Source organism: Alligator mississippiensis, chromosome 1 (genome assembly GCF_030867095.1).
Source record: "Alligator mississippiensis isolate rAllMis1 chromosome 1, rAllMis1, whole genome shotgun sequence".
Classification (NCBI taxonomy): Eukaryota; Metazoa; Chordata; order Crocodylia; family Alligatoridae; genus Alligator; species Alligator mississippiensis.
The window spans coordinates 188,789,811-188,810,012 of NC_081824.1; the positions used below are offsets into that span (position 1 = coordinate 188,789,811).

Sequence of the window (20,202 nt, forward strand, 5' to 3'; positions counted from 1 at the left end):
TTTTATTTTCTTTTAGGGTTTTTTTTTTCTTTTGGCAACATCTTTCTTTTCATTTGATGGTCCTGTCATCCCCAGAACTGTATATGTTACTGATCCTGCCTGTATTCAAAGCTGTTATTAAGTGGAGTCTTTTAGATTTTAGAGAAATGATAATGGTTCCAAAGATGACAGAAAGTGGCAGCTGGTGACAAAAAACCCCCTTGATAAGACGACAACAGTAAATCAAACTACCGCCACTTTTTCGTTTCATGTTTGTTAATACCACCTCGCCTTTTGAAGTTTAAAGCAAGGTTCAAAAGAGCCAGGTGCTGAATCATAATATTAAAGCAAGTAAGGAGCTCCATGAAAGAGAGGAGATCTGAGAGGGGAAAGCAACAAACACGGCTTTCAACTGCCTTTTGTCGGCCTTTCTGCAGATGTCACCAGTTGTTATCCCCAGCAGAGGCTTCAAGCTTGTAGCAGTGCCTCTGGCTGATTCCAGCTCAACGTTTCAAGTGTCAATCAAAAAGGAAGGACGCAGCTTAGGTCCTGGTCATTGTCCTGTGAAAAGAGCCAAGCATTTAACATTGATTTAGCTCCCTCAATATACAAAGATAGAGCCAGCTTTGTGCAGCAAAAGGGCCTTTGGCAAGGTTGCTTGTAGAGCAATTCCATCGCATCCGATGCTCCTTGGTTTAGCTGTCACACTGCGGTGTCTGGAGTCCATGAAAAGTTATTCAGGAATGAGTGATCAAATTAAAAAGAAATAACATGCTTTCCTAAATAGCAATGCAAGCTATAGAAAATGCTTTTAGCGTCATTTAGTCTTGAAAGCTTTTTAAAATAAAACTATTTCAAGCTTTAAAGTAGCATTCAACAAGGAGAATTAGATGTTTTAGGACAAGACAGGGCCCTTGTGAAACCTGTCTTCATCAGCCTTTAAGAGCAGTTGTATCCAAAATAATTTTGTGGAAAAGTTTTGCTTAGTTTGTGTTAAAATTACTTATATTTTACTGCTGTCCATGCACTTCATTACCCTTTTCAGTGGAAAAAACATCCTGCATGAATTCCACTACTGTCTATCTCAGCCTCCTGGCTTACGACTCTGTGCCTTTTTTGTGTGTCAGATTGTTGCCTGCCTCTGTTTCTCATGATTTTTTCAAAATCCCTCCATAATTTTATTGCCAGCCAGTGCATTTCTAGTTTGGCTTTTACTCTGAATTTGAGGTGAGCAAAGCAAGTCACTTGGCATTATCATGGATATAGCAGGTTGTGGTACCTCTTGAAACATCTAGCAGTCTCTCTTGTGGAGGGGAATAACTCAGCGAATGTAGCAAGAAACCATGCCTTTGCTGCACACAAAAAAAAAGAAAAGAAAAGAAACTAAGTCAGTGTAAAGCAATTTCATCATCTGCAGCTTTAAATCATGTGGAATTCATATAAGGGAAGAGGAGCAAGTTATTTCATTATAGGATTTTCCCTTAAAACTCTGTGCTATGCGAGAAGGGACATGGGACTACATAGACTCCTGTATGATGGTTATTATTATGGTCTTTATTCACCAAAGTATTTATGCGTTTACCTAACTTGAAGCCTACAAATAAGCCTGATAGAGATATAGGGAAAAGGCTTTGTTGAAAAATCTTGATATTTTGAACTCATTTCTATTTTGCATGGTGGCATGCATTTTCTGGTTTTTTTCACCACCATTCTATTGACATCTTTATTCAAATCTTGTTTGGAAATCCTGGTAAAATATTGGTTAAGAAAGAGCATAGACAATATTATTTGGAATGGAAAACTTCAATAATGTCAATGGGTTTTCATTTAAAGAATTCACTTTAAGAAACAAGGTCATTTTTCATTAAAATCATTTTCTGTAAAATACATTGACCAAGCCATTCATGAGCAGTCCCTTTGAAGACAGGGGGAATACGAAAGCTAGGCATGTGCCTACATGCCTTGGTGAATCAAGGGCTAAATTGCTTTTCTCCCTTTTCCTGCCGCAAATATTGCATGGATCCTCTAGAGTGAGTTCTGTACCAACAATCTGCATCACAGGCTTAGGCACTTTATATTACCAACAAATACTGTTTAAAAAACCACAGTTTATTCAACTAGGTAATTAATGCAAGCTCTGCTTTATTTTTAAATGTCCATATATTGGCATGCACATATACTTAGATAATCCCAGCTGGTACTCATAATACTTTGTTGTAGTCAGTTAACAAACAAATTGATTAATTGAGAAGAGCATTTCTGTAAATTTTCACTTGGATTTCTAAGTATATTTGCATTGTTTGAATTCATGCATTCACTTTCCATCGAACATTCATGCAATCAACCTTCACTTGCAGAAAACAAGACCGAAACTTGCATATTCTAATACTCGTAGACAGACAATAGCACCAGAAACATGGTCATGACAGTTAGGGTCCTCAAGGGAAAGGATATAGCTCATTTTTCATGCTGACTCAGACAAGTATATAGGCATACAGCCTCAACTTTCTGCTTTGTGCTAGTACGCAACACCACTACTATGTGGGGAAGAGCAGGCTTCAAAGAGCTCCTGTGTAGCCATGACACCTACATGGGTGGAAGTTTGGCTCTGCCATCCCCAACGCACCTGGTGGGATAGCAATGCCAGCACTGTGCCAGGTCTCCACCTGACTCAGTGTCCTCCCTGCCCAGATCATCACTTGTTATTTATTTATATCCTGCTTTAAAAGTCTTGATTATTTAATCAAGGAGGAGAAGCAACCCCACATCACCAAGGCGACTAGTCATCAGGGATTTAGGTTTTCTGTTTGCCACAGAAAAATACGGTAAAACCCGAATTTTCTCATTTTAATGAGAAATACCAAGATTTTCTCATTTTGAGGGAAAAAACCCGGATTTCCTCCTTTAAAGGAGAAAAACACGGGAAATAGTGGATTTCACCTTGCAGGCTGGCAGAGTTCCAGCCTGCAAGGGGCTGGGGGGAGCAAAAAGAGGGTGGTCAAGAAGGGGGTGCCATGTGCATGTGCACACTCACATGTGCACATGCCTGCCAGGCAGCCTGGAGAGCAACTTCCACAGGTAAGTCTGGTTGTAGGGGTGGGGATTGAGGCCCCCATAGTGAGGGAGGGAGTTGGGCAGGGCTGAGGCTGGGGCTGCTGCTCAGCTAGGGCGGTGTATGGGGCTTGGGGCCCGGGGCTGGAATGCGCTGCTGCAGGGCCTGGGTGGGGAGCAGCATGCAGCTGCAGGCAGCTTGTCCGTGGGGCAGTGGGTTGGCTCCCTGCCACTGCGTGCATTCCCATGGTAGCAAGGGGGGGGGGGACATGTCTCCCAGACCTGCGCACATGTGGGTGTGGGCTGCCCTCTGTGGGTTCAGGGCTCCCCACCCTGCTCCCCTCCCTCTGGAGCCCATGTGGCTCAGCAGGTGGGACCCAGTTCTTCAGGGCAGAGTGGGGCAGGGAAGCTCAGTGCTGCTGCTGCATGCCCCACACTGCCATGGTGGCACCCCCTGCCTGTCCAACAGCAGCACAGAGTTGTGCCCCTTGCTGCTACTTGGAGGACAAGGGGAACCTTGCCATGTCAGCACAGAGCTCCCAGCAGTGGCAACAAGCTTCCCCATCCATCCCCACTCTGCCTTGCTGCACCAGGTCCCATCTCTGCTGGACCACTGAGGCCTCAGGGGGAGGGCAGAAGGGCAGGGAGCCCTGAGCCCACAGCTGGCATCCTGCATTTGCCCCCACTGTGGGCTCCACTCCAGCCATGCCTCCCATGGGCAGCAGCCAGGGCTCGGGCACTGCTGCGGGGGGCAAGAAGCTGTGGATCCAGGTCCCTGGCCCCATAGCTCTGACAGCGGGTGGTCCTCTCCAGCAGGGCTGGGAGGGGCGGAGGGCTGCAGGTGCACCAGTGAGGGGCACCAGCAGAGCCCAGAGGGCTTTGGGTCAGGAGTGAGGGGCAATGGTATGGGCAGGGCACTGGCATATCAGGGCTGCTCAGCACCACAAAGCATTTGGGGGGAAGAGCCACAACTGGACCTGCGTCCTGGTGAGCAAAGGGAGTAGTGGGAGCTCTGATTTTCCATGATAAAAAACCCAAAATCAAACACCAAAATTTATAGGTATATACTAGAATTAATTTTATTATAGTGATTGAGGCACTGGTAGGATTTCAAATTGTTTTAACATTGTAAATATAGCAATAAAACATTTTGCTCAACTGATACCTATATATACATATATATATAGAGAGAGAGAGAGAGAGAGAGAGAGAGAGAGAGAGAGAGAGTTTAGTATATATAGTATACTCTGTGTATGTATATGTGTGTGTATGTATATATATATATATATACACACATACACACACATACTACATATATACTATATGTATCTATATATATAGTATATACATATAGTATGGCATTTCATTTTAATCACAGAAAACACAGATTTGGGGGGGTTTAATCACAGAATTTGCAAAAATTATATTTTATCAGAGAATTTGTGGATTTTAAACAGAGAAAAATAGGATCCCAGGTAGTCATACTTCATGAACAAGTAACGTGAACAGTTTATGAAAAGACTATAGGCAGAAAATTATTCCTGCCAACCTTTTGGTGAATACTTATGACAGATAATGAGACCAGGAGGTCGACAAAGCAATTCACAAACAAAATTTAAAATTGACTGAATTTATCAGAAAATTTATTCTGAGCAAATAACTCCACCACCTCTGCCACTGGGTAACTGAATTCAAAAACCAGGAAAAATTCAATGGAAAAAAATCATTAGATAATTTGGAATAATTAATATATTTGCAAGAACCACAATCCATTTGCTATGAAAGAGAAGCAAAATTTCTCTCAAGAATTGCTTCTTGTATACTCTTTTGCCATCTCCGTTAAATCAGATAATTATCCCTAAAGGCAGATCATACCCATTTTGCAGATGGAGAAACTTCGGCACAGGGAGACTGAATTATTTGCCTATTGCATGGTAAATTTGCCCCCTTGTCCTTTCAAATCCCCAATCAACAGACTTCTCAAGTACTCTCAATCCCTTTCTCCTTCCTCTTTTCCATCTACCCCACTCACTTTAAGTCACTTGTTTTTCTCTCCCTCAAACTTGGCTTACCTTCATTGCCCACATCTTTGATCCTGCTGTTGCATTGCTGAGCTCTTCTGTAGAAAGTCCTGCCACCACCTGGATTCCCATCACAACAGATTTCTTCTTCTCTTCTTCAGTTGTATCATCTCCCTTGCTGAATAGTGTGACATCACTGACTCCCATACAGACAATCCAAACCACCCATTTACCTTTTCTGAGCCCTTGGTAAATGCACTAACTGAAGCTCATTTAACTGCTTTAAAGATATGTAAAGATTTGCCATTATCCTTCCTTCCTCCACTCCTTTCTGTTCCCCCTTTCCACTCCCTATTTTTATACCAATCCTGATATGTTTTGCTCTTACTTTTAACCAGTCCATCTAGCCCAGCAAACCCAGCCCCTCATGCCTCCTAACCTCTCCTGTCTCCACTCTCACTCCCTCCTTCACCTATCTTTGCAGACTCTAAGCCTTTCCAGCTTTGACTCAAAGTACAATCACACTATGGTCATCACTGTTATAAAAATCTAATTCTTGCCTTTACCTGCCTCTTCAATTACAGCCCAAAGTGCCTTCTGAATTCTAACTCATTGAATACACTTTCTACAACTGTTACCGTAAGTACCCCTCCACAGAGTGCACCCTAGAGTCTTTCCAATCCATCTTCCACTAGGCTCTCTCTTACTTCAGGCTCTCATTTAAGTCTCTGATAACCCCTCTTAACCCCTCTAACTTTTAGGCCATCTTCACTTGCCTTCACTTCCTGTCTTCCTTCAGCACCATCAATTGTATGCCGCTGCTTGAAATCGTGGCATCCTTTACCTTCTGGGAAGGGCATAATATGCATCCATCATCCTTTGATTCTCTTTTTACCTTTCTGATTGTTCTTGCAGCACCTCATCCAGGGAATCTTTTCCCATTTTCTACCCATTTCAGATCTATTCTTTGTCATCTCTTCCACTGACCGCCCATCTCTCCGTCCTTTTATCTACTTCCATCGCTTCAGCTATCACCTTTGCGTTGGTAGCAAACACATTAATCTTTCTAGCCTGGCCTGTCTCCATCCAATTTGGTCTGTCTTTCTGTCAGTTTCCCATAGATGCACTATCATGTATTTAAATGGAACCTTAACTCACCTCCCAACTCCTGCTTTCCTTTCTCTGTCACCACTGCTCTCTCAAACCTATAATTTGCACATCATATTTTACTCAGTCCCCCTCCTTCTTTAGTTCCACATGTGTAGGCCATACCCACATCCCTGCTGCTTCTTCCTCCACAACATCCAAAATCCAATCTTTTCCTTTGTCCACACTGATAATGCTTCCCCTCCTTATCTACTACAACCTCCTCTCTGACCTTTTTGTGCTGACCTTGCCTCATTCAAGTCCAATCAAAACCCTGCTGCTAAGATCCTCTCCCTGGCAGATTGTTTAATTAGGTCTGCCACAAAACAGACCATGGTTTACTTTAGGAATTGTATGAGCAAGAACTCTAAGAATTTAATTTAATTCCATAGTTCTGATCATGTCACACATCTGACTTGATGAAGAAGCTGATGCAGGATGGAGGGATTTCAACAGAGGATTGTTCATTCATCAGTGTGGATGGAAAGAATAAAGCACAACAAAGAGTTACTGGTTTGTCCCTTGATTAAAAACAATTATTTGTTATTAACAGGCTTTCCAGTGATTACCCAGTATAAAATTCTCATCTTTTGGATAGTGCTATAGCAAAACCCAATTGCACTTTGATTTCAAAATTTCTAATAGTCTGTATACAGTACCAAATCTGTATTATTCCATTCCATGGTTGATTTAGTTAACAGTGGACAGAGGTAAAACATCTATGACCATTTTATTAAGACTCTCTGGATTTCTTACCATTTATTGTGGTGTTATCTGGATTTTCCTGAAGCATCTGGCTGATAAGAACAGTGTTTATCTTCCTCTCTACAAGGTGTTGCATTGTGGTAATGCTACATTACTTAATCTTCCTTCTTAGGCTCTGTCTTCCATCTTCTGTTCAGTAAGTACACAGTTATTGGAGTAGCCTGTAGTTTGAAGGCTTAAAATGGACATCCTAATTCACTAAACTCAGGCATTCATTGCAGACCCTACCATTTAAGAACCTCACTTTTCAGGCTTGCAAAGAAGAAGCTTTGTCTCTGAAACTCTGCTCATTTCTGTATTTCGGTGGGTGCTAGTGTACTTGCTCAGATAATATAGAAGACAGAGAAGAGATGTTCTTCAGCAAGCACTGAGGAAAACAGAGAGCATCCAGTGGAAACAAATGCAAAATGTGGTAATTTGGAAGGACTAACTGAGACCGCTTGATGCGAGTTGCAATCTTCATTTTTAGCAGGGAACCAACTGCTTAATTTTGTGTATCCTACCCAAACTTACTATGCTTACTCCTTGAGTTGAGAATGAATTTTCTGAGAATTTGCAAGTAAAGCTGTTAATTAATTTAAGAATTAAAATTAATTCCAAATCAGGATATATAAGAAATCTATATCTGTGTTTTCTTTGTCCCACATAACCTTATGAACAGAACAACACAAACATCTCAGACTTTTCCCATACTTCAAATTAATTGAAAGCCTGTGCACTGAAATTTTTTAAAGAAATTGATTTGTAATTAAACCAAGTTTATATAGATTGCTGTGATTATATATATTACAGAGAGTTTCAAGTCAACTGCTCAGAAAACTCTTGAGAGTTGCCATATCAGTGACACCTCAGCCAATCACCTCCCTATTTCTACAACTAATTTGCTTGCAACAGTTCTTTGGTTGCAATGACTCATAGTACAAGGTCATATATGGCAAGAATTCTCTTTGGCAAAATTGTTGCTATTCTTTAAATATTGTGTGACTGCCAGCTAGCCTACACTTAGTACATGCATAGATCCCAATGGCTGTCCTGCCCCATCTACATCGCTGCTGGAGCACAGAAGAAAAACCTTAAAACACATTGATTATAGGACTCAGTGATTAGACTGTCCTGCTGTTTTTCCCTGCTATTCTTCAGATAACATATCTCTCATTATTATTAGTAAACTCTTTCAGGGGCGTAAAAACAGAAACCCTCTAATCAATAAATCAGTTACAAATTTAGGGCCAGATTCACATGTACGTCTGCCATTTTCTTTGGTAAATGCACCTTAATTTCCACTCTATCTTGAGCAGTTTAATACTTTGTGCCAAAAGTATGTGTTTAAAAAAATACATATGGCAAATCTTTCAGCATTGGGGGTGATCCCTCATGGTCAAGGATGATCACTCCCATGGGTCAAGTAAAGGGTTGTAAATGAGTTTGTTGACGGCTAAGAAGGCTGATCCTAGTGTCACAGACTCTCTGGCAAATGCCACAGGTGGTGGTTAAAGGAAGGGTCAGACCACAGATTTCTCAATCTTGTTTCCTTTCCTTCTGTTTCTGTCATTTTTCCATCTCTAGGACAAGATGATTTTTCTCAAAGATGTCCCTTCTCTCACAAGTTGTCACCATATAGCCATGTCCCAAACTTGTGGTGTCAGTGCCACACTTAATGTGTGCCTTGAGGGTGTCCTTAAAGCATTTCCTTTGGCCCCCGTGTGCCCTTTGTTCTTGGCTGAGTTGGGAGTATAGCAGTTGTTTTGGGAAGCAGACATCAGACATGCACACACAATGTCCTACCCACTGCAACTGATGATGAATTATTAATGCTTTCATACAGGTGGTGTTAGCATCAGTGAAGAGATTGGCATTTGTGCTACAATCCTCCTACTTTATGCGAACAATCTTCCAGAGGTAGCACTGGTGATGGCATTCAAGGCTTTTCAGGTGGTTCCTGTAGGCCACCCAAGGTTCACAGCCATAGAGAAGAGCTGGAATTAACACAGCCTTATATAGTAGGAGCTTTGTTTGAATCCTGATGTCGTGATCATTGAACACACAATGACTCAGTCTTCCAAAGGAAGAACTGGTACATTGCATCCTGTACTGAATCTCCTTGTCAACGTCGGCCTTCTTTGAGAGATGGCTGCCAAGGTATGCAACATATTCAACATTCTCCAGCTCCTGTCCATCAATGAGGATCTTTGCTAGCGGCAGAGATAAGGGGGAATGATTGGGCCATAGCAGGATGTTTTTCCAATATTAGGGGTCAGTCCCAGGCACTGGTATTCTTGAGAGAAGCAGTTAAGAGCCATTTGTCCTCCTCAGTATGTGCAACGACAGCACAATCATCAGCATGCTGAAGTTCCACAATCGAGGCCTGTCAGGATATCACCATGTATGGACGCGGACCTCTGCATCCCGTTGACATTCACTTGTTGTTCCTATGCCGGACAGAGGCCAGTCAGTCTATTAGGTCAGTGTTCCTCTCAGTTCTCTCCTGCCATGACTTGATGAATGAATTAAATTAGGGAGGGGTGATGACTTCCCCGACCTGGTACTAACCATCGCCCGTCAAATGCAAGGACAGGCAAATGAAAAGAAAAAACTTCCTGCAACAAAAAAACCATATAGGGACCCAATGTGTCTGCTTGCTCACTTTTCCCCACAGTGCCAGGGTTTTTAGTGGCTGTTGTCCCTCCTGTTCCCACTCAGTCCGCAAATTCCGATTGCTGCAGCTGCAATTGAATTTTTTTTTCTCGCTTCGATAATTGGCGTCTTGCTGGCTTAATTAGCCACCCACTATGGCGAATTAATGTGGAAACACGTTTTACAAGCTCCCTTGAGCTCTATAGACCCTGTGGGTCTGCTGCCCTGTTACTAGGGACTTCACTCCAGACCGGCAGCTGAGCAATTGCCCTGTTTGCTGGCCTTGTCTTCTCCTTTTCAGCTCCTGTTTCCTGGGTGGCACATAGCGCTGGAAATAGCTCCTAGAGCCCAGGTAGAGCCAATCCAGCTCAGCTGGTGAGTTGGTAAGGCTGACCCTAGGTGGATTGGAAGCTCCCTCCTGATCATGGCCACACTGCTACTGCCGGATGCACCCCTCTGACCGGGGAGTTCCCCTGGGCAGGTATCATCAATCTTCCCACAAGGCCAAAGTAACTCTGGTTTTGACATAGAAGTGGGAGAGACTGAAAAGGTTCCCATCCATCCTCTCCTACACTCAGTGCCGATGCCATGTGGCAGATAGTCACAGATCAGCATCTTGATGACCTCAAGAAAGATGGAAAACAAAATTGGTGCAATCATGCAGCCCATTTTGACACCAGTTTGAATAACAAAGAACTCTATAGCAGAGTCACTGCATAGGATGGAGGTAGTCAGGTAGTCATGAAGGAGTCTTAGGATGGTGATAAATTTCCCTGGGCAGCCAAATTTCAGTAAGATCTTCCATAGATCATCATGGTTAGAGTCAAAGGCTTTGGTTAAATCAATAAAAGCCATATACAGTTCCTGATGTTGTTCTCGGCATTTTTCCTGGATCTGCCTGGCTGCAAAAATCATGTCCATGGTGCCTATCAATGGTCTAAAGCCTCATTGAGACTTAGGAAGGATTTCTACAGCAAGAGGGAGCAGTCAATTCAGCAGAATTTGAGCAGGGATCTTCTCAGCAATGGAGAGGAGGGCAATACCTCAATAATTTCCACAGCCAGACTTATCTCCCTTTTTAAAAATGGTGACAATATTGGCATTCCTTAGCTCAGTGGGAATTTCTTCAGTGTTCTACATTTTGAGAAACAGATTTTGGCAAATCTTCATATCATTGATGAAATAACATGGTAGCATTCTCTTTCGGCTTCTTGTCTAGTGGCTCTATGACATTTTTAATATTTCTAAAAAGCTAAGGAAATTCCCAGATAAGAATAGTACCGTAACATGAATTTATAGCTGTATGTATAAGCAAGAAGGCTAAAAAAAAGGGGGGACATTGCAGGGATGGTATATTTATCCCCAAATTGAGCATTACAAAACCAGGAAACAGTTACAGCTAAAACATTCAAATAAAATTTAAATAGATGTTTAAATAGATCAAAGAAACCAGAGATCTTTAATCTTACCCTGTGGTGATAACTGGAGGGGAAATATATGGAAAAATGGAATTTGTCTTTTACAAAATCAGTTCAATTCAACACTAAAATGCCTTCATCATAATCCACATTTGTTATTGAAATATGAGCAAAGCAAAATTAATGTTTGGGTTCTCTGTTGTCTCGTTCACTGTACGGAGCTTGCCTCTGCTCCATCCCTGCCTTCCCATGTCTGTTTCTCTTTACCCTTCTAACATCTTATTTCTCTTCCTCTTTCTCCTAGCCCTCACAGGGCCAAACATAGTCATAATGCAAGCAAGCATAACTTACTACAGTCAGTGGGGTAGCCCCCTACTTACACAAGGGCTGGATTTGGCCTACTGCAGTAGGTGAATGGCCAGTGGAATTCTATTTCTATCCTTCTTCAACTAACTCTTTCTAACAAATATTTCCACTCAGGGAATTAAAGATCTCTCTGACAGTTTCACAGTATCATTTGCTCTCTTCCTGTGTGATTGTGTTTTCCTTTCATTTGAACACCCAGAAAAACGCATCACTCAGAGCCACTCTGATGGCCCAATGTCTTCAATCCCAACCTTCATGGTTCTGATATGGTTACCTCTATGAATATTATATCTGTGAACTCTTCATTTTCCTTGAAGGTCAAAGCAAGATAAATCCCAGAAGCAATTTTGTATAAGCAAGTACGCACAAGTATCTTGTAAATCAGTTTCAAAACTTTTTTGAACGGCAGATGCTGTACATTATCTCCTTAGAGGTCATAAGATTATGTATTTACATTCCTCAGTACTGTGGGAGTTAATGCTTCTGGTTGCCACTGTGTCCTATGGAAATAATGGCTTCTGGTCACCACGGGTTAGTAGATGCAAACAACAGAATATATGACAACTGCTTTGCTAATGCACAAACAATTGTGCATCCAGTGGCTCCTGCCTTATCCATAAAGAATCACGGCCTGAAAGTATCAGTGGAAAAGTTATACAATCCAGGGAGTGTCAGGGATACAACACTTAAGATGAAATTCATAATTTCATTTTACATAAGGACTTCCTTTTTTAACTATAATTACAATATATCATCTAACATAAGTGCCTCTCTACTATCAGCTTTGTTGAAAGCTGCAGAACAGAGAAATAAAGTTTAATTTACTTCTATTTCTGATTATAGTATTCAGTATTTGCACTGTTCTTTCATTACCAAATTTCACCATGAACACACTGTGGTGAAAATTTTGACTTATCTGCTACCCTATAAACATCCCACTGAGCTGTACAGTATTTTCAGTAAGTTTGTACACTACAGTTTATAACCCACCCCTACATCAAAAGATTACAATCATCATCACGTCCTATTGCTTATTGCTGTGTGAAGGTCTTGTGATGGTGCCTCCAGCCATCTTTTTTCAAAGTCAATATGACTGCAAAGGATAGCAGGTCATTAGTCTATTGTTATTGTTTGTGGCTGTAAAGTTAATAATTAGAGGTATTGTATGCATCCCTTTCATTGAAGAATTTTCAGGAACTACCTGAATTTTCAGGCAACTAATATTATACCTATTTTATAGTTGGAAAAAATGAGGCAGATAGGGTTTGGGACCCAGATTTTTATGACTGACAAATTGTTGCTGATGCTTCTGGTTTTGATTGCCCAATTTGAAGTACATGTGGGCAGGATTTTCAGACCAACTGAATACCCACAACCTCAGCTGAAGTCAAAGGAAGCTGGAAGTACTCAGCAGCTCTGGAAATAAAGATCTCAGGATTTCAAAAAGCTGAGGTAACACCAATTAGTGGACTCAACTGAAAACTGTGGCCTAAATTACTTGCCTGACACAACAAAGTTGTGCTCTGAAGTTGTGCTCAGAAACCAAGAATCTTGAGCTTTGGGCCTTTGTATTAAGCACTACACATTAGAACTATATCAATAATTGTTCTTTCAGGTCAGTGGTCAAACTGAAAAACTGCAGAGAAAAAAATTGTTCTGAGCTGCACTGAAAACATTTCTTTTCCTTTTTTGTTTGTTTTGTTTTAGAGAAATAGAAAAAGTAATTTCTAATTGAATAATGCTCTTCCTTTTGGACATTTTTTATTACAAAACACTGAAAATTTATAAAGAAACCTAAATTCACAAGGGAACTTGGATGATATTCACAAAATTGAGAAAGGTGTTGGCCTCTCTTGTACTCAGATGCCCACTGGTTAGGACACTAATGAGGAGACCCAGCAGGAGATCCAGATTCAAGATCGAGTTTGATTTAAAGAGGTTATTTGTCTTCAAGTATTGCAATAGAATGTAAGGTGGGAAAGGGGATGGGATTTCATAGATTTCATAGACATTAGGGGCTGGAAGGGACCTCACGAGATCATTGGGTCCAGCCCCCCTGCCATAGGCAGGAAGTCAGCTGGGATCAAGTGACCCCAGCAAGAAATATATCCACCTGTTTTTTGAAAGAATCCAGGTGCTTGCACCACCTCTGGGGAGAGTTTGTCCCAGCCCCTGGACACTCGCACCATAAAGAACTTTTTTCTTATGTCTAGTTTAAATCGGCCTTCCTAGAGTTTATGGCTGTTAGACCTTGTTATCCCTTTGGGAGCTTTGGTGAACAGATGTTCTCCCAAGTCCTGTTGTACCCCTCTTATGAAGTTGTAGGCTGCCACCTCATCCCCCCTGAGCCTTCTCTTCTCCAGACTGAAGAGTCCCAACTCCCTCAGCCTCTCCTCGTACGGCCTTCCCTCCAGGCCTTGGATCATATGAGTGGCTCTCCTCTGGACTCTCTCAAGCTTCCCCACATGCTTCCTGAAGTGGGGGGCCAACACTGGATGCCATACTCCAGCTGTGGTTTCACCAGGGCCAAGTAAAGCGGGAGGATGACTTCCCTGGTTTTGCTTGAGCTGCATTGGTGGATGCACGCCAGAGTTCAGTTTGCTTTGCCAGCCACAGCATTGTATCGGTGGCTCATATTCATCTTGTGCTCAATCAAGACACCCAAGTCTCTTTCAGTCATGGTGCTAGTGTAGCACTCCTGAGTCTCTAAGTGTGCTGAGGGTTCTTCCTACTGAGGTGCAGCACCTTACACTTTTCTTCATTGAAGGCCATCAGGTTTTGGTCGGCCTACCTTGAGAACATGTCCAAATCAGCCTGTATCCTTAGCCTGTCCTGTGGTGTGACCACCCTCCCCCATAATTTGGTATCATCCGCAAACTAGCCAAGTTCACATCTGACTCCTGAATCCAGATCATTGAAGATGTTAAAGAGTACCGACCCAAGTACCAAGCCCTGAGGGACTCCACTGGTCACCCTGTGCCACATTGATTTGCTCCCGTCAACTAGTACTCTTTGGGTCTGACCCCATAGCCAGTTGCTTAGCCATCAGACTGGGATCTTCTTCATCAGTTTTAGGGGTTGTCCCTAAGTTGTCCCTAAGTCCCTAAGTGCCCAAGTCCCTTAGTTAGTCTAGATCCAACATATCTAAATGGTCTGCTGCAGAAGTGTTGAAATGGTTCATATTTTCCTTTTCAAACAAAATGATTTACCAAATTGAAGCTGAATTCATAAATAGTTTTGGTTGCCCCAAACCTATATTTTTTATTGAATTGTTTATTTCTTCCTGTTCTATCAGACTTCTTCCAGATGGACTCCTTCCATTATCAGACTTTGCTCCCTGGTACATGAGGTCCACCAAAGTGCTTCATCTTTTTTTACACTGCGATACTGTCTTTTCAGTCTTGAAAATAACATCCATTTTTATTGTCTGTCCCTTTGATTCCAAGTATACATTTCCTACACATCCTTGTCCAGTTCTTTGCTTTTGTTTCATCATGTAGCTCCCCTTGTTTCTACATCATACTTTCATAGCTGATAGCACTTTGGATAAGCATGAAGGCTTATTCAAATACATCCCTTCATGGCAATTCCACGATGTTGCTAAATTTCCTATGGATCTCTATTAAGCCTTCAATCTTCATTCTCGTTGCATGGTTTCCTGAGTGTCATATTACATACATATTATATCCTTGTCAAACACTCAGAATTGCCAGTTCCAATATTCAACTATCATGAGGCTCCCTAAATAAAAACAAAGTCAACAACAGCAGCAGCAACATTAAGAATACATCTAGTATTTTTTCTATTTGCCTTCTCCATTTTTGCACCTTTAGCATTGATATTTTCCAGAATTTCTTTATGATTTCAAGGTCTAAAGACTCACCTTTAAAAAAAAAAAAATCAAAGCTGAGCGTCTAATGTATTCATATGACTCCAAGGCCAATGCTTTAAGAGATTTGCAATAAAACAGCCAGAGTTGGTAACACTGAAACTGAAAAAACAAGGGTTATCCACGAAAAAAAATGATGTACACATGTAGTTCCATTTATTCCAATGGGATCGTGTACATGAAGTTACTCATACATGTAAATGCTTGCAGAACAGGCCTTCACATAGTAACATGTCTTTTAAAATATTATTGAATGCCAGTAAAAGCTGATAACTAACCTGTGTTAACAAAATGCGTCAAAATATTTTCACTTTAATTTTGATCTTACCATTATGCCAGCAAGAAGTTTATTATAACTAAAAAGATTGTAATATTACTTTACTTTGATTACATTGATAGTTATTTTAAAAATATTCTGGGCCAGCTGGTCTGTCTTCTCAGCTGGTGCAAATTGGCATTCCTCCAATCTCTCATGAGATAATGCGACTAAAGTGAAGGAGGCTGCTGGTGACATTTGGATCCACATTTACGGCAAATCAAAACAGTACCACAGCCTAGTTTTCTCACTGATTTCAGTAGAGCTACACAAATTTACATCAGTTGAAGATCTAGCTTCTTGTGTATTTGCTAATTCATGGAAGTTACGAGCAGATATTACTTTTCCTCTGAACACTTTTAATCCAGCACCTTGTTTTCTCATTTCATGGCAGCCACTCTTCCCCATATTCCATCCAAAATTGGCTCTGAAGTTCACTGTCCTCCTTTTTTAGGTCTCACTTTAGTTTTAATTATGAAACCAACTAGATTTCACCTTTGCTTAAAGTGCTCTCTGGCTTGCTATCTGTAATCACGTTCATTGTGAAACTCAAAGCTAAGTCAAGAATCGTTGCTTTTTCATGGCTCCATCTTTTATATCTGTTGTGTTCGAAAGCAGTCCTTACTGCTTTTGTTGTCATTACTTCTGGGCTTCACTCCATTAGCTAGTGAACGGGACTTCTCTCATTGCTTCCTCTCAGTAAATACTGTAACATTCAGCCTCCTTTCATGCTTGTGCTTTTAAAGAAAGTCTTTGTACGATTAAAGATATGAAATTGCTAGATACAGGCCTGCATTCATTGTTCTCCTTTTAAATATTTAATCACACTTAATGGCTCTCTTGAAAACTTGAATTTTCCATTTTGATGTTTTTACCCCACTGAAAGAGTTTACTAATAATCTTTTCAAGTGTTTTCTCCTTAAATGAGCTATTCAATAAGTTTAATGCAGAAATGTAAGATTTAGGGGAAAAACAGAAAATAATTTAAAATATATTCTGGGGTATCTTTTCTTGGGTATTGATAGTTGGGGTAGTTCAGCTGTCAGCAGAAATGACAGGGAGGAAAAACATACCTATCTCAATTCCAGGAGGCTGCCTGGAGAGAGAAAAAGCCTTTGAGACCAACTCTTAGGTAGCTGTTTCTCCACTTTGAAAGCCCCAACCTGGAAAATCACCCAGTAGTTAATCCTGTCCCATATTATTCAATGTCTGTATATATTCACTGAAAGAGCCATTGAGACCCCAGAGGCCAAAGTCCCAGCACAATGTGCCTTCACATCAAATGCAGGCCACACCAGCAACCAGCTGTCTGAATACCTAATCAATTCAGCATCTGGGGATGCAGAGGAGCTATCCAAAGCTGAGGAGATGCTCATATAAAGAGAGAAGTAATTAAAAAAAAAAACCTCCTTTATAACATTCTGCATTATTGAATGTTGGCACTTTGCAGGCCGAGGGTTCCCACCAGACTCCTCTGTGCAGACAGGTAATCAGATAGCCATGGTAGCAAAATTCCCCTCTTTCATATATGACCAAAAACAGTACCCAGACCCATTAGATATGGACCTGGTAGAGGAGACCCATGCAATTGTGTCCCTGAAGCTTGATTACTACAATACACTGTTTCTAGGAATAAAGCCATACGCACTGTGATAGGAAATGTATCCTCCCATTTACCTAGTAACACAAGTTATTTTGCTCTTTTCAGTGTCTCCATGTTGATTTTTAAAGCCCTTCAAGTTATAGGACTTTCCTGTCTGAGATACCACCTTTCCTTCTTCTAACGTGACAATCTGGAACAATAAAAAGACGTGTGTGAGAGAAATTGAATTTTTGTAGCAGCTCAATATATGTAGCTGTACAACTTTCTCTTGCAAATTATGAGGGCTGGTGATCTCAGCATGTTCAGGACTAAGTGGAAACTTTGTTCCTTTGACTTGCCTTCCCAAAAAATATTTTTTTAATCAAAACATGGACAGATAGTCCGTACAAAACCATAAATAAGTGCATGAATACAAATATAAACCAAGATATACCTATACACTTACACGCTGGAAAAGGAGCAAAGCAATTGCTACTGTTATTTATTTATATGTTCAAATATTTGGCAATTGCTCAAAAAAATCAGTGGTGAGGGTCATGTAAGTCAGCAGGTACAGAGATAGTAAAATTAAGAGTATAAATTAAATGTAGCAGGGGTAATATTTCATCTAGCTGTCTCAGGGCTTATACCACAACAATAAATCCTGAAATACATTAGATTAGGTAGATTTGATATGCCAATCTTCACTTAAATATTTTGGGTCTGCTCCTAATAAAGTTAATGGAAGTAGGATCAGACCTTTATTGTTCCAATGTTACCAGTGAGACTTGACTGAAGCAAAGAAGCAATTCATTTTGTATACTAGTCTTCCAGGGTGGGATTTTTTTAAAGCACTTCATATTAGCTTAGTTCTTCTCCCACTGAAGTTAATGGACTTCAGATGACTTTTCAGGTTGAGTTTGTCCATTGCCTTCAATGAGAGCAGAATTAAGCCATTGTTAAGCATTTTTGATAATTCCAGATTTAGGGCCTTGTCACACCTTGCACTTAGCATGTGCTGATTTTAATTGGAGGTAAAATTAGCATGTGCTTTGACCAGTAGCATGTTAAGGTTAATACCCTCTGTCATGTGCATTGCACTGACCACTGACATGGTTTTAGACGGCTGGTGAGTAGGGGTGGGCCTAGGACCCAGTGGCTCTGCTTGCCCAACTCACCTGCTCTCAGGGAAGGGATAGGTGGCCCAGATTATGGACTAGGACCTAGCAAGGTCCCATCATGCCTGCCTGCCCCTGCCTGCCCTGACTGGGTTCCTGTTTCCCCCCCACCCTCAAATCTAGCCACCTCCTCATGACCCTCCCCACCACCCAGATTGAGCCGGCTGCTGTCCCCTCCCTACCCCCACAAGGCTCCCTCCCTTCACCTCAGGTCTATCCCTCTTCCCACTGGCCTTCATGCTTCACCCTCACACCCAGTGTCACTTGGTTTACCTGCACTGCCAGTGCTGTCCCAGGGAAGCAGGCAGGGAAGGAGAATCCAGCTGTCTGGCCACCACCACTGCCACTGCCACCACCGCTGGACTGTTACTGCTTTCCAGGCTGAACCCAGCCCAGAGAGTGGCAGCAGCAGGGGAGCGCTGCCCATTCCTCCCACCACTAGCCTGGATCTAGCCAGCACTCAAATCACCCCAAATCACTGCTTATCCCTTCCTGCTCCTCCCAGATTGGGCTTGCCACACCACCTGGCTCTCTTTCTGCATCAGGCCCTCTGTGTTGCCTACTCCTTCCCGCTAGCATGGATTAAACCCACTGCACCTAGCCCCTCTGCACTAGGCAGGAAAGACAACTGGGGATCAGGTGACCCCAGCAAGGTGACCATCCAGTCTCCTCTTGAAGTTTTCCAGGGTAAGTGATTGCACCACCTCTGGAGGGAGTTTATACCACAGTCTGGACACCCTAACTATGAAGAAATTTTTCCTAGTGTTAAGCCTGAAATGGTCTTCCAGGAGTTTGTGGCCATTACTCATGTTTTTCTCCAAGGGTGTCCTGGTGAACAGTTGTTCACCGAGCCCTTGATGTATTTCCCTGATATAGCAGTAAGCCCCTACCAAGTCCCCTCTTAGCCTTCTCTTTTTTAGGCTGAAGAGACCCAAGTCCCTCAGCTTTTCCTCATATGGCTTACCTTGCAAGTCTCTGATCATATGGGTGGCTCTTCTCTGGATTCTCTCAAGCTTTCCCATATCCTTGTTGAAGTGTGGTGTCCAGAACTTGATGCAGTACTCCAGCTGCAGTCTCACCAATGCTGAATAAAGCAGAAGAATCACCTCCTTGGTTTTGCTTGAGATGCATCAATTGATGCGTGCCAGAGTACTGTTTGCCCTGCTGGCTACAGCATTGCACTGCTGGCCCATGTTTATACATGTTCTATTATTACGCCTAGGTCCCTTTCATTGGTGGTGCTAGTCAGTATGGCGCTACTGAGCCTATAAGTATGTTGGGGACTCTTCATCCCCAGATGGAGCACTTTACACTTCTCAATGTTGAACTTCATCTGGTTCTGATCCGCCCAACTTGCCAGCCTGTCTAGGTCTGCCTGTATCTGCAGCCTATTTTCAAGCATAATCATGCTTCCCCATAACTTAGTGTCATCCACAAACTTGGCCAGTGTTTTATCCCCACATCCAAATGATTGATAAAGATGTTGAAAAGCACTGGAACAAGCATGGACCCCTGAGGGACACCACTAGCTGCTTCTCACCAGGATGACACAGATACGTTCATTAGAACTCTTTGGGTCCTACTCTGCAGCCAGCTTCCTACCCACCCAATTATCGAGCAGTTCATCCCGCAATCCGCCAATTTTCCTGTGAGAACATCATAGGATACCAGATCAAAGGCCTTTTGGAAGTCTAGTATACAATGTGAACCTCCTCTCTCTTATCCAGGTGGTGAGTTACCTGGTCATAGAAGGAGATGAGATTGGTAACATAAGACCTGTCCATGATGACACCACCAAGAATCCTACTTTCTGCAAGCTTTTCACACACAGACTCCTTGATGAATTTTTCCAGGATT

The 20,202-nt window shown here is 42.0% G+C and overlaps 2 long non-coding RNA genes across 2 annotated transcripts; both read right to left on the reverse strand.

Annotated features, from left to right (window-relative positions):
• Nucleotides 1-234: 234 nt before the first annotated feature.
• On the reverse strand, nucleotides 235-13,424 carry LOC109282156 (uncharacterized). The gene is made up of 2 exons (XR_002089045.2): nucleotides 5,103-13,424; nucleotides 235-1,331 (listed from the first exon to the last, which is right to left on the reverse strand). It is a non-coding gene; the product is annotated as an uncharacterized LOC109282156 (long non-coding RNA).
• A 3,816-nt stretch (nucleotides 13,425-17,240) lies between these two features.
• On the reverse strand, nucleotides 17,241-19,484 carry LOC132245493 (uncharacterized). The gene is made up of 2 exons (XR_009457220.1): nucleotides 19,310-19,484; nucleotides 17,241-17,378 (listed from the first exon to the last, which is right to left on the reverse strand). It is a non-coding gene; the product is annotated as an uncharacterized LOC132245493 (long non-coding RNA).
• Nucleotides 19,485-20,202: the final 718 nt, after the last annotated feature.